Source organism: Monodelphis domestica, chromosome 7, assembly GCF_027887165.1.
Source record: "Monodelphis domestica isolate mMonDom1 chromosome 7, mMonDom1.pri, whole genome shotgun sequence".
In the NCBI taxonomy this organism is placed as follows: domain Eukaryota; kingdom Metazoa; phylum Chordata; class Mammalia; order Didelphimorphia; family Didelphidae; genus Monodelphis; species Monodelphis domestica.
This window is the reverse complement of record NC_077233.1, coordinates 210812597-210827787: the sequence shown is the minus strand read 5'-3', so window position 1 is coordinate 210827787 and position 15191 is coordinate 210812597. Positions and strand designations below refer to the sequence as shown.

Here is a 15191-nt window from a genome sequence, read left to right as displayed (position 1 = left end):
TTTATATTCATATTAAAGTCCAACACAGCAAATATTGAAATATATATAACATGACAGCATATGAATAATCTATACTAAATTGCTTACTGTCTCAGGGAGGGGGGAGAAAAAATTTGGAACTAAAAATTTGAGAAAATGAATGTTAAAAATTGTTTCTGGAGGCAGCAAGGTGGCTTGGTATCTTGAGAGCCAGGCGATCCTGGAAATCTGGCCTCAGACACTTTCTAGCTATCTGATGCTGGGCAAGTCACTTAACACTCCCTACCTAGCTCTTACCATTCTTCTTCCATGGAATCAATACCCAGTATTGATTCTAAGATGGAAGCTAATGGTTAAAAAAAAAAAGTTGCATCTACATATAATTGGGGGGGGGGGAGAAATTATTACTAAATGGGGGGGGGGGGCCCTACACATAACCTATACATAGCATGAAAGTGATGCTATGAACTCTTGGTGGGCAAGGGAGGGGAAACAACCAAGCTTTGATCTTTCTTGGAATCCCAGTATTTTGTCTAGAGGTTGGCACAGAGTAAAGTAAGCTTTTAATAATGATTAACTATCAAGCTAAAAAAGCTTCAAATATAAGTCTTGGGGATAGACTGCATGTCTGTCACCCAAGGACCTAAGATAGATCTAACAATGTAGTTCATCAAATGTTTGGGTGATGGATGATTTTTGTACACATCAACTGAAATTTTATTTTGCATATTCTGAACTTGACACCAAATAAAGTAGGCCTTTCTATAAACAGAGAGAGAACAGAGCACTTTATATGAAACTGCAGATCTCTATTATGTACCATTTGCTTCTCTTTTTAAGTATATAATAAATTCAACCTGCAGCTTTCAAAGCTATCCTGCTTGTCTTGTATTTTTTGTTTTTGGCTTTTTTCTTCTCTACATTAGAAAAAATAATTATTTCTTTCTTTTCTGCTCTTCTTTCTATTCTTCGTCCTCACCACTTCCCCATCATGACCCATCATAGAGGAAAAAAACAACCAAATGTTGTAGAGCAAAGAGGGAGGAGGGGAATCCACAATTTCCAAACTAACTGTGTCAGAAAATGTATGTCTCAATCTGCACCTCGAGTCCATCAACTCTTCCATCACTGGTCCTCTGGAATCATAGTTGGTCATTTCATTGGCCAGAGTTCTCAAGTCTTTCAAAGTTGTTTTTCTTGGTTTTGCTCTATCAGTTCATTCAGGTCTTTCCAGGTCTCTCCTGAAACTTCCCTTTATCTCATTTCTTATGGAACAATTCTATTAAATTCATAAACTATAATCTGTCTAGTCATTTCCCAATACATGAATACCTTCTTAGTTTTCAGTATTTTGTCAAACCAAGAGCTATTATCAATACTTTTATACATTTCTTTCTTTGGAGTCTTTGGGACAATAACTAGTAGTGGTATCATTGGGCTAAGGGTATGCATAATTTAGTGACTTTTTTCAATCTGCTATCCAGAATGGCTGGACTCTTTTGCAGCTGTGCCAACACTGCATTAGTGTGCCCATTTTTCCAAAGCCCTAACATTTGTCTTTTTCCTATCTGAGGAATGTGAGGTAGAACTTGAGAATTGTTTTAATTTCCATTTTTCTTGTTTCTGATTTGGATTATATTTTCAAATGGCTGTCAATAAGTTAGATATCTTCTTTTGAAAACTGCCTGTTCTTTGACCATTTACATATCAAGGTATGGCTTTTATTCTTAGGTATTTGAATATGTTCTTTATGGATCTTGTAAACGACACCCTTTCCAGAGAACCATGAAACAGAGATCACCAGTTACTTATTTCTTTTCTAATTTTAACTACACTGGTTTGGATTGGGAAAAAAATGTTTCAAATTTCATATAATTATAACTGGAAAAGGAGTAGTGGAGAGAATACTCCTAGAACCATAACTGGACCAACTCTGCTCTAGAAAAATATCAATACATTTCACAAGAACTTCACTCAACAATCCCAATCTTATTAACTTTCCAAATTAATATACCCTTCTTTGGTTAACATTCTCTTATGAGAGTAATCTATCTCACTAGAATATAAATAAGCTCCTTGAGGGCAGAACTGTCTTTATTTTTTGTACTTCTATTCCCAGAACTTTTCACAATGCTTGGCACATAACAAGCAATTAATGATTTTTCATTGATTTGTTTAGACAAAGAGCTGGAGTGTTTGGCCAGAGTCTGAGAGTAGAGAAATTGAGTTACAGAAAGTTCCTCATTTGCACTGGAGGAAGGAATTTTCACACTAAAAAGGAATGAAAAAGAATTTACTAAGTGCTTTTATGTAATAGGCACAGTGATTATTATAGGTGAGGGAAAAAAAATCTATTCATTATCTTACCTCTACCTGCTAGATTTTAAGTATCTTAAAAGAAAGGGGGGTTAATGGGGTGGTGGAAGGGAATGTCCAGGTCTCATTAACCTTTCTCTCCTCTAGCCATTAACCAGTTGATTTAATTAATAACAAGGGAATACTCCAACCAAGGAACTCTGGGACTCTATGTCTGAAAGGACTCACCAACTTTTCACTCTAGCTCCCTTCTTTATATTTACTCTCCTCTGCCAGGGCACCACATTCCACCCAACCCCTCTTCAATGCCTAAGTCAGCTCTGAGCCCTCAAAATTTCCACCACCACCCCTAAAAAAGAGAGCAGCCAAGGGAAATGAAAGCTCACATTTGCACGAAGCTTTATGGATCCATAACCTCTTTTGTGTAATGAACCCTTTTAACAATCTGATGAAGACTTTTTCAGAATGACTTTTAGAAATATAAAATACATAGGAGAAGGAGGGAAACTAATGATATAGAAAATAGCTATCAAATTATTTTTTAAAACAAGTTCACATATCCATGTGTTCTTTATCCTTGGGCTAGGCCCAAGTACCATAGAGCTAGTAAAAATTACCTGTGTTGGAATTTGAACCCAAATCTTCTGACTCCAGGTCTGGTGCTTTTCCATTCACATCTGTTCTACCCCACCACACGTCCATGTACCCAGTTTTAGGCTAGCAGATGACTTACTCCCTTCCCCAAACCCTCCAAAAATGAACTCTTGGGTAAATAAACTAAATGGGCTTGCTAAAGTATTGTATTTATTTCAGTCAAATATTCAATTTGGCCAATAGGAGAATCTTACCCAAGCATCTTCTCCTATCAGTTCATTAAGCTGACTGACCATAGTTACTATAATAAAAACATTCCAAAAACACATCATGAGCTATGCCAACAAATAGACACAATATTTGAAATCAGCTGTTGTTATAGCTTCTAGGAATTTAGTTCTACATTCATCTAATTATTGTTCACTCATATCCAACTCTTGATGACCCTATTCAGGGTATTCTTGGTAGAGATACAGGAGTGGTTTTGCCATTTCTTTCTCAAGTCAATTAAGGCAAACAGAGGTTAAGTGACTTGCCAAAGGTCACACAGGTAGTGTCTGAGGATGGGTTTGAACTCAGGTCTTCCTGACTCCAGGTCAACTGCTCTATCCACTTGGCAACCTAGCTACTTCCCATACATCAAGTTATCAAAGATAGTAAAGTAAAAGAAAATTAATTTTTAGAAGAGCTATGAAAAGACCAGTCTGGCATTTTCAAAAATATTCATAGTAGCATTGTTTATGATAGTAAAAAATAGAAACATGTGCCCAATGATTAGGGAGTGGCTAATCAAATGTGGTGGTATAGGGAACAGAGGACTGACTAGCTGTAGAGTCACAGGACCCAAGTTCAAACCAAAGATGAGGCACTTAAATACCTCTGTGAACAGAAGCAAGTCACTTCACTTTCTGGCTTGAGTATCCTCACCTGTAAAATGAGAGAGGTGGGCCAGGTGACCTTTCAGGTTCCTTTCCAGGTCTAAATCTATTATCTTAATGGAATATTCTTGCACTGTAAGGAATGATGAAGAAGAATTGAGAGAAATATGAGGAGACTAGCATTAAGGAAGTAAGAGAGTAAAGAAAGTGTTCCAGAAGAGCAATAAGAACAATTACTACAACAATGTAAATAGAAACAATACTAAAAGGTAATACAAACAGGGTCTTTTTTTTTTTAACTCTTACCTTTTGTCATATCTATTCTATAGAATAGAATTCTATTCTATATCTATTCTAATTGAGAAGAGTGGTAAGGGGTAGGCAAATGGGGTTAAGTGGCTTGTCCAAGATCACATAATTAGGAACCGTCTGAGGTCACAATGGAACCCAGGTCCTCCCAACTCCAGGCCTGGTTCTCAATCCACTGCCTAAATGCCCCTAAATAGGTTCTTAATATTTGCATCATATTATAAAAGTTAAAGCATGCATTTTCATTTCCCTTAATCAGTAAACTTCAAAACTATAAAGTGACATGTGGCTAAGTGAACAGGACAAATTTAGTGTTAGAAAAACTTGTGTTCCAATTCTACTACTACTACTTTCTGTGTCATTGTGTTAAAAGAAATGATTTTCTCTTAAATATCTAGTTGTTCATCATAGAGCTTCAAAAGTTATACCCCATCTCTGACCTCTACTTAAATATTCCAGAAATGAAAATTCTGTATTATTCAACTTTAGGAACAGAACAGCTCTTAGAAGTGTTGTAAGCGCAGGTAGGTGGCATAATGGATAAAAGTACCAGGCCTGAAGTCAGGAAGAATGGGTTCAAATCTGGCCTCAGACAGTTTCTAGCTGTGTGATCCTGGGCAAGTCACTTAACCCCAGCTGCCTAGCTCTTGCCACTTTTGCCTTAGAATTGATTCTAAGACAGAGAGTAAGAGTTAAAAAAAATTTTTTTTTAAATTTTAAGGGTTGTATTTTAGACTTGTCACTGTTCAATAGTTATATCTGTGCCATGGGGGCAGCTGGGTGGCTCAGTGGATTGAGAGCCAGGCCCAGAGATGGAAGGTCCTGGGTTCAAATATGGCTTCAGATACTTCCTGGCTGTGTGACCCTGGGCAAGTCACTTAACCCCACACTGCCTAATCCTAACCACTCTCCTGCTTTAGAATACACAGTATTGATTCTAAGACGGAAGGCATTTAAAAATATATATATGTACATATATATTTTTGTGCCATGATTGCTCCTTTATTCTTATGTAAATGCCATAGCTTTAAAGTATAATTTATTTTTGCCTGTGGAATACATTAAAGAAAATCAGAAATACTGCTTGAAGAATGACTTGTGTATATCCACCTCCAGAGAAAGAACTGACAAATGGAAACAAGCAAGGCATAATTTTATAAATATATATATATATATATCTTTTTGTCAAATGATACCTTTTCTAGTGAGGGGAGGAAGGAAAGGAGGGAGATATCTGGGTACTTTAATGCAACAAACTAATTAGTTTTTTTTAATAAAATAATTGACTAAATGAATGCTTGTTGGTGACCATATGTAAGTAACTTCATTTTTCTAAGCTTCTGTTTCTTTACCTCTAAAATGAGGATGATATTTATTTGTAGTACTTACTTCACATGCTTTTGGGGAGCTAATGCATGTAATGAGATAATGCATGTAAAGCATTTTGCAAACTTTAAATAATTCATTGGCTTGACTGCCAGTTATTAATATTATCACCACAATAAAGGTTTTTTTAAAGGTTTTGCTTAATTGTTTTGGGGATAGTACTTTCTGGTGGGACTTCAATACAAATGTCTGTCAAAACAACGCTTATACATTTTTTAAAAACATAAATAAAACTAGTTCCATTACAGCCAGGTGAAGTCATATAGCAACCATTGATCAACATTGGTGTATGGTCTTGAGATTTAATCAATTTGAAACTTCCTGTACCTTTCTACTCAGCTATCTAAGTAATCTTCTTAAAATTCAAGTCTGACTATGTCTCCTGTTCAATAAACTCCAGTGGTTCCCGATTGCCTCTAGAATCAAATATAAAATCACCTTTTGGGCTTTTAAAGCCTTTCATAATGTAGCCACTTGATAACTTTTGAGTTTTCTTATAACTCACTCCCTTCCATATACTGTGTTCTAGTGACACTGTCCTCTTGCTGGCTATTTACAAAACACTTCATTTCCCAACTCTGGGCATCCTCCCTAGCCATCTGCTATGCATGGAATTCCTCTCTTCTCATGTACACTTCTTGGTTTCCTTCAAGTCTCAGCTAAAAGCACATGTTCTTCAAGAAGCCTTTACCAGGGGGCAGCTGAGTAGCTCAGTAGATTGAGAGCCAAGCCTAAAGATGGGAGGTCCTAGGTTCAAATCTGACCTCAGACACTTCCCTAGCTGTGTGACCATGGGCAAGTCACTTAACTCCCATTGCCTAGCCCTTGTGGATCCTCTGCCTTAGAACCAATACACAGTATTGATTCTAAGACAGAAGGTAAGGGTTAAAAAAAAAAAAAAACCTTTACTGGCCCTTCTTCACATTAATTTCTTTCCTCTAAGATTATCTCTAATTTATCCCACATGTAACTTTGATTTTTTACATGTCTACCCTGTTAGAATTCAAGCTCCTTGACGGCAAGGGGTTATTTTGCCTTTTTTTGTATCACTAGCACAGTCATTGCATAAAAAGTACCTTAATAAATGCTTGTTGACAACTTGCAAGGCAGAAAGATGAAAGTAGGGAGCAGGTGTGCAGAATCTCAGCAAAGGGCCCCATCAGTTCAGCTTTAAGAGCACCCACCTTACAAAGCTACATGAGCATCATCCTTTCAATTCCACTAGAACAGTTATCACTATCAATGGGATATATAGGTATATATACAGATGCTTTTGAGTCAATAATGCTTTCAGGATCAAAAGCCAAACTTGATTGTACTACTGATATCAGAAACCTAAATAAGAGTTAAAAAACTAACATACTCTGGCTTCTCCTCACATGCACACACACATGCTCACATTTACCCACCCATTACACATATCTCCTCTTCTCTCCATCTCTTACACACCCATAGGCTTGTCTCATTTGTGAGGTAAAGGAGTCAAAATCCAGTGCCACCAAAGGAATTAAAGATGTCTGGTCTGTGTAAGAGAATACTTCCTAGGGGACAAAAGAGCTGTCCAAATATTTAAAGATCTGCTTGGTTTCAGGGAGCAGAACTAGAAGTAGTAGTGGTAGTAGTAATAGTGGTAGTGGTAGTAGTAATAGTGGTAGTAGTGGTGGTAGTAGTAGTAGTAGTAGTAGTAGTAGTAGTAGTAGAAGTAGTAGTAGTAGTAGTAGTAGTAGTAGTAGTAGTAGTAGTAGTAGTAGTAGTAATAGCTCACCTTTCCGTAGTGCTTTCACGTTTACAAAAAGCTGTTTTTTCCATAAAACCCTGTAAGGTAGGAAGCATAAGTACCATTACCACTGTATTATAGGTGAAGAAATTGAAGCTTAGCAATAAAGTGACTTGCTCAGATCACACAAGAAGGAAAAAGACCAGGACTCAGAACTAGGTATTACTACAAGTACAGTGCTCTATCCATCAATGAGAGAAATGCAAGTTTTTGCTTATAAATGAGAGATATCTAAAAGTGTAAATGTTGTAGCAAAATCAGGACACTAATGCTTTGCTGGTAGAGTTGTGAATTAATCTAGTCATTTGGGAAGGCAATATGGAATTATGCACAAAGAGCTTTAAAAGAATGCATATACCCTTAGATCCAGCAATACTACTACTAGGTTTGAACCCCAAAGAGATAATAAGGAAAAATACTTGTACAAAATCATTTACAGCCACATTCTTTGTGGTGGCAAAAAAACTGGAAAATGAAGGGTTGTCTCTCGATTGGGGAATGGCTGAACAAATTGTGGTATATGTTGGTGATGGAATACTATTGTGCTGTAAGGACTGATGATCTGAAGGATTTCTATATGAACTGAGAGAACGTCAATGAACTGATGCAGAGTGAAATGAGCAGAACCAGGAGAACACTATATACAGAAAGTAAAAAACATTGTGGAACAATCCAATGGAATGGACTTTGCTACTAGTAGCAATGCAACAAGCCAGGACACTCCTTAAGGACTTATGTGAAAGAATGCTATCCACAATGAGAGAAAAAACTATGGGAATAGAAATACAAAAGCAAAACACATGACATCACTTAGCACATGTATATATGAGTATGTGATTTGGGGTTTAGACTTTAAAAAATCTCTCTATAGCAAAAATGAATAATATGGAAATAACATTTGTACAACTCAGTAGAATTGCTTGTTGCTCTGGGAGGGAGGAGGGAAGAAGGAAGAGGGATGGGAAAGAAAATAAATCATGTAAACATGGAAAATTATTTAAAAATTAAAATAAAAAAAGAGTAATAAGAAAATAAAAGTGGAAATGGTCAGTATTCAAACAGAAACTGGATAATCATTTGTTGAGGTATAGGTTGAAATAAATGATTTTTATGTTGTTTTCCCAACTCTGAAATCAGTATCACCATTCATCTTTCTCTCCTCTAAGTTTTTGGTGTGTCTCTGTGTCTATGTGTCTGTGTATTTTCCTGGGAGGACTGGAGTAAGTTGAAGAGGTCACTACTACTCTTAGTTTGGAAAAGGTGATTGTTATTAACTGCTGAAAAAAAATTATAAAGAGCTCAAGTACAGATTAGCCCTCCTTTCCTCTTTCCCCTTCCACAAAAGGTAAAAAGGTAAACAGCACATAAATTCAGGTATATTAATTCTAAAAATTGTAAATATGTCATTTTAAAAGGTTTGTTGTATTCTTAAATGTGATCTTACTGATGTAGCAGCCAAATTAACAAATCAAATGGCATTCCAATTTTACACTAGAATTCAATAGGAAAATTGATCCACTCATAGTGAAAAATTCAATTGACCATCAAATTTAGCAGGAATACAACAAAATCTGAGACAATTAAAACAAAGCAGATTACTGGAAATATTTAAAAACAAGATTTGTCACCCATAGCTAATAAAAAGTTCAATATATACACAAGAAAATACTACCTCCTTTTTACTCTACAATTTCACTACTGTAATAACCACTCTTCTAAGCCTACTCCTGTAATTCTCTTTCTATGAAACTTTATTTTTGCCCATTACTGTTCTGTTACCACCCTATGAAAGCACTATATAAATGCTAGTTGTTATTGTCTCCTGGTTCACCCAGCTGAAGAATACTAGTGAAGAAAATTCTAAAAATATATAAACAGCCCTCTAAAATAAAATATAAGACAACACCTACAATTTCACATATGCAAATATAGTTAGATATGAAGTTCAACAAGAATTTAAAATAATCTTTCCAGAAATAATAACTTTAAAACATAAACTTCAGGTTTCATAGATCATCCAGCCACTGGCCCTTTGTCACCTCCCACTTAGAACCTCTAGGAAAAATGCTCCAAGTCTCAGCTAAGGAACTCCCCTCTGGGCAGAAAGATATCTAGATTGGTAAACACAAATCCAACTAGTCTACCACATGGAGGCTCTCATCATCCTTTTACACTGTTTTTGACTTAGTAGTCAAATCACAACTTTACTATAATTGTTCCTGCTTGGGGTATATTGATTGGCCAATTTATGGATCAATTCATCTCCGACCTCCCCCAGATACTGCTTTCCTTTGCCACTGCCACTACTCCTATATGTGGGTTGTCTCCCTCAGTAGAACCTCCTTGGGGACAGGGACTATCTCACTTTTGTATCTGGATCCCCAAGTCAAGTCAGCAAGCATTTATTAAGTCCTTACTATGTGCCAGGCACAATGTTAAAAGTTTGGTACACGAGGAAAGGCAAAAACACTATTACCTCAAAATTGTGTGTGATTTGGATGAAGATCAAATAAAAAAGATTTGAGTCAGAGGTAGAAGGAAGATTAAAGAAAAAATAACATCAAGTCAATAAGTATTTATAAAGTACCTACTAAGTGCAAAGCTCTGTACTAATTCCTGAGAATAGAAAGGCAGAAAGTGGCCATATGCAAAGATATGAACTATACAGGATAAATTATTTATATGTATATGTGTGTATATATCTCTATCTATCTATCTATCTATCTATCTATCTATCTATCTATCTATCTATCTATCTAACTAACTATATCTATATAGATATAGATATATATCAGGGCAGCCAGGTATCATAGCAGCTAGTGCACTGGGCCTGCAGACAGGAAGATCTGAGTTCAAATCCAGTCTTAGACACATACTATGTGACACTCAGCAAGTCACTTAATCTATTTGTTGCAGTTCCTCAATTGCAAAAAATAAAAAAGGGAAATTAAAACACTACCTACCGCACAAAGTTGTTGTAAAGCACTTAGCACAATGCCTAACCTATAGTAGGAAATATATAAATGCTTGGTCCCATCCCCCTTCTACCTAAACAGTAGGTAATCTCAGAGGAAAGATACCAGTAATAACACAAAATCCTATAGAGGGTGAATGGCAATGTCAAAGGCTAAAGAAGGATGAGGACCAATAAAAGGCCATTAACAGAAGAGTGATACCTTCAAAGAGGACAGTTTCAACAAAAGAGGTAAGACTTCAAACTTACAGGCCTTGGCACAGTGGTGCACATAATCATTAATAATTGCTTTTTCACTCATTAGTTTAAATTTTAAAACTGGTTTGTAGGGCAAAGGCCTCATATCTAAATTACTATAAGATGTTTCACCTTTGAAATTACAAAGTGATACTAAAATCAGGACAGATAAATGTACTTCCTGCTAAAAACATTCAATGGGATCTTTTCTTATAATCAAATCTGGTACATATCTATAGACGAGGCCATCAATTATATTAACATTTATTGAATTATGGCAACAGCTTATTTTTTAAAAGATGCTACGGTTCTTAAAACATATATTAGTGATTCACCAAACAGCATTCAGGTTAAGACTCCAAATACATTACTCTTATTCTGTTTTAGGCCCAAATATTTCAAAAATGGTGTTGATTATGGAAAAATTGATCATTATAACAGACACAAGTTTTGGACCTAGTCAAAATAGAACTTGTTCTAAACAAACTATCTAATAATGACTTAAGAGTCCAAATTATGATATGCACCCACCTAGAACCTGCTCTAAACTGAATGTCCAACTATGACTAGTGGAGTCCAAATTATGATAGAGAGCTATTCAACAATAAAATTACTTTGAATTTACTACTAATTCATAGGATTTTTACATTTTTGGCTAGAAAGGACCAGAGAGATCATCTAGTCCAACATCTCAATTTTACAAATCAAGATTCAAAGAACTTAAGTGATTTGCTCAAGGTCACACATATAAAAAGTGGCATAATGATAAGTAGCACTAATACACAGTAGTTTTAGGATAGTTTTAGATATTATCTTATTTGATTTCCCTGGGACATGAGTTATTGTTATCTCCATTTCTAATACCCTGAACCACACAAACTACTTTACTTACCTATTTCTGTATTTCACTTGAGTTCCAAACTTAAGTTAAATTCCACTTTCAAATATTAATCAGGAGACAGCTTGTTATAACAGATAGGGAGTAGCAACCTCAAAGTCAGGCTCCAGAATCAGGCCTGGGTCCAAGGCCTGTGACACATACTAGCAGCAAGTCACTTTACCTCTAAGTGCTCCAGGCAAATCGAATAAATGATCAGCTAATCTGCATTAGTTGAGTTTCTGAACAGAGTTCCTTACCCCATTGAAATTAAAATCCCTTCACACTATTCCTCCCCTCGAAAAAAATTTTTTTTTCTAATTTCTTTAAATGGCCAGAGTCGCACAAACCTCAACTCCAAAGATCTTGAAATTCACGGTCATACTAACATAGGAAAATCAATTCCAGCCTCAATTGAGATTTTTTTTAAAACTCCTATTAAAATCTACCTGGACATTTTCTATAAAGCTTTTGAGTCAGCTAACTAAAGCTTACGTGAACACCAGTTAGCTAACAAGAACGTTTCCTTCAGTCTTTTTAATGATCTAGTGAGAGCTAAAATCACGTTTTAAAAGAACAACCGGTAAGTATTTAAACCCTGGAGACAAACCTGGAGCTGAACCTGGAAAAAAATGCGCCCAATAAGTTACCCAAAATTGAATTTTATAGATTTCTTTCCGAAAGGTAATAAGGAAGGTTACGAAACCTGGGGAAACGGGGGAGAAAATAGACAGACGAAGAGTAACGAGAGAGAAGAGATTCCAGTCTGGCCCAGCCGCTCTCCTGGCTGAAGTCCGGACCCACGTCTCTCTCAGAACGCGCCCCGGCCCCGCGGTGAAGCCAATCGACTCCCCCTCACATTCGGCTTCCCAGCCTCGGGCACCTCCGATCGGCTCTTTGCCCCTCCTCGCGGCCTGCCGGCCTCCTTCGCCTGCGCCTTCTTCTCCTCCTTCTCCCCGGAGCCCACGATTAGGCCTCGGTCCGTCTCCGAGGCGTCCGTTCCGGTCCGTCCTCTTTCCCGGGTTCCCTCCCCCTACGCCCCGGGCTCACCCAGGTCCCGGGCGCAGTCGGTCCGTTGGCAAACCCGATCCCCCCCCTCCCCCCGCGCGCACACACACACACACACACACACACACACACACACCCGCCTCCCCCACACCCACCTCTTTTCCTCACACTTCCCGGGTGGCTTAATGGAGGCGACGGCGCTGAGGAGAAATCACCTTCGCTCAGGCAGTCGCCGCCGCTGCGTCCAACCGCGGAAAAAGCGGCCCCCGGGTTCATCCCCTCTCCCCGCCATCAGGTACTCACCACAGGGCGCGGAAGCTCCGGACCGACCCCAGTCTCAGCCGCCGTCGCCGCCGCCACCACTTCATTCAGCAAAAGCCACAACCGCGTTCCTTCCGGCCCAGCCGCGTCGTCCTCTTGCGCCTGCGCGCAGCGCCCCCTTCTGACTAGGGACAGGAAGAACCATAGAGCATCGCCGCGGTGGGGGAGGAGGAGGAGGAGGTGAGGGAGAGGGAGGTGAGGAGGGAGGGACTCAGCTAGGGAGACCATAGAGAGGATTCCACTCTTCTCCCCGCCCACCGCGTCTCCGCCCACCTCTTTCCCCAATCCACGAGTATAGACTCCACCTTCTGGCGGGAGGTCGCAAGGAATAAGAGCCCAGCTAGGGTAAGCCAGAAGTTCTTTCCATTAGTATTTGGAGTGGGGAGAGGGGTAAGGGGGTCCTAGGGAGGGGATGGAAAACCTGAGAGACTTAAGGCTTTGGGATGTTGGAAGCAACCCATTCTATCGACAAGTATCCCTATCTGTCTTTTCCTTGTTCTTTGATTTGGGGCAAGTAACATCCATTTTCTGAGCCTGTTTATACTCACCTGTAAAATGATGGAGTTGGACCTTCCACTCTGAAATTCTACAATTCCCCTAAGATTCTACGAGATGGGCCTCTTAGAGACAAAGTTTCGTTCATGCAACAAACATTTATTTAGACCCTTGGGACACGAAAGACCGGAATTCAAGTCCCACCTCTTACACATGTTGGCTCTCTGTCCCCTGGGCATATCATTTTATTTCCCATGGGCCTAGGCAAAGAAGATGCCAACTTGCAATGGGTGGCAAGAGTTTCCTCATTTAGAGAAATCTCCTTGTGCCAGTTGGTACCTCAGTGTAGTGGATAGAGGCCTGACATGGAGTTAGGAGTCTGGATTCAAATCCCATTCCTAATACTTACTGGTCTGGTGAGCCAGGGACAAATCACTTAATATTTCTTAGGGTCCCCAGGTGATATTCTAAGAAGGTTTTAATTGTAGAGCAGCAGCTGGTCTTTGCTGGTAAAAGAAGTTCCCTCACTAGGAATTCCCTTCTTCAATGAAATCACATATGTGGACCAAAAAATGTCCAAGGTTCTCTCTTGGGATCTATATTGGGATACCATATTATTAAAAGACTTTAAGATTCAGACAGAAGAGTGTGGACTTTAATATAGTGAAGCTACTGGGGACTCGGGTCTAAGAGGGGAATGGTATGATTAAAGCAATATTAACATGGACAAGATGTCCAGATACTGTTCAACTCAGGGCAAGCTCTAAGAATAAAAATACACAATGAATAGAGCCAAGTGTAAAGAGTTCTTTCCCATTCTTATCTCAAGATAGAAATAAACAGAAAATTTCCTACAAAATTAGTTCCTGGGGCATGGAGGCCTCTCTCAACAGTGTATATTCAAGAGGAGTACCATGCTTTCTTCTGGATTGTCTGGATTTATTTCCCCTACTAATCTCATTCTAATTATACAACTTTTGCTGATGTTTAAAAAGATTTAACTGATTTATTACTTAGTTCTATGAGATACTTATTGAATATGATCTCAGCTCCCTAACAAGTGATGTACTTAAAGTGATTTTCCAGGTTAATACTGATTTCAAGAAAAGAAAAGGATTAACAGAGTATCAAAAGGATATCCCTTGTCAGATCATGGTACTAACTTACTAAACAGAAAATATGATCATTATAGTTGTAGGAGATATTAAGAAGTAAAAAACTGTGTCCCTGTCCTTCAGGAGTTTCTAATCAAATTGGGAAGGTAAAATTTATACTCCCCCCCAAAGTTAAATAATTATATATGATTATACATGACACTTAGTAGCTGTATGACCCTGAGCAAGTTATTTAACCCTGTTTGCTTTCGTTAATCATATGTAAAATGAGTTGAAGAAGGAAATGGCAAACCACTCTAGTATCTTTGCCAAGAAAACTCCAGGTCATGAAGAGTCAGATAGTACAGAAACAACTCAACAACAATTAACTACCAAGTGAGTGATAGTGGTGTAGGAGTACAGATGAGATCATCTGACAAGTCTTGTATAATGAAAGAAGTACATAGATTTCACTGTCTCCGTCTCTATATCTCTCATTACCACTTGTAAAAATAAAATTAATCCTATTCATCTTTCTGCTGAATTCTGCCTTTTCCATAAGTGTAATATAGGTGTCAGCAGAGATAACTGCCCAGTTACAACAAATTTAGAAGGAGCTAAACAGCAGGATAAGCATCAATACAAATATCCATCCAAAGGAAAAAAAATCTCCAACTAAATAGCAGAGCAGAAATCATGAAACTGAAATGATTAATAAAGTTAAAAGCAAAAAAGACCATTAACTTGATAAATAATAGTAGTTTTTAATTAATAAGAGTTTAACAGTTTACTAAACTACTTTAAAAAAGAGAACAAGACTCTAGCTGATCACCCTAGTGCAAATATTAATAATTTTGAAATAGGTCTTGATCAATGACACATGTAAAACCCAGTGGAATTGCTTGTCGGCTCTGGGAGAAGGGTGGGAGGAGGGGAGGGAAAGAAC

At 38.0% G+C, this 15191-nt stretch overlaps 1 protein-coding gene across 9 annotated transcripts in view; it reads right to left on the bottom strand.

Moving 5' to 3' along the window:
• The window catches only part of RNF216 (ring finger protein 216), a 228919-nt gene extending 213987 nt beyond the window's left edge, over positions 1 to 14932 (bottom strand). The window contains exons 1-4 of one of the 9 annotated variants that reach the window (XM_056806446.1): positions 12639 to 14932; positions 7228 to 7277; positions 6872 to 7019; positions 3817 to 3900 (exon numbers count right to left, since the gene is read on the bottom strand). The gene's annotated coding sequence lies outside the window, so the exon portion shown is untranslated. Of the gene's footprint in view, positions 1 to 3816; positions 3901 to 6871; positions 7278 to 12033; positions 12398 to 12638 lie in introns of those variants that run through there. The other 8 variants (XM_056806447.1, XM_056806441.1, XM_056806440.1 and 5 more) reach the window with 8 other exon arrangements.
• Positions 14933 to 15191: the final 259 nt, after the last annotated feature.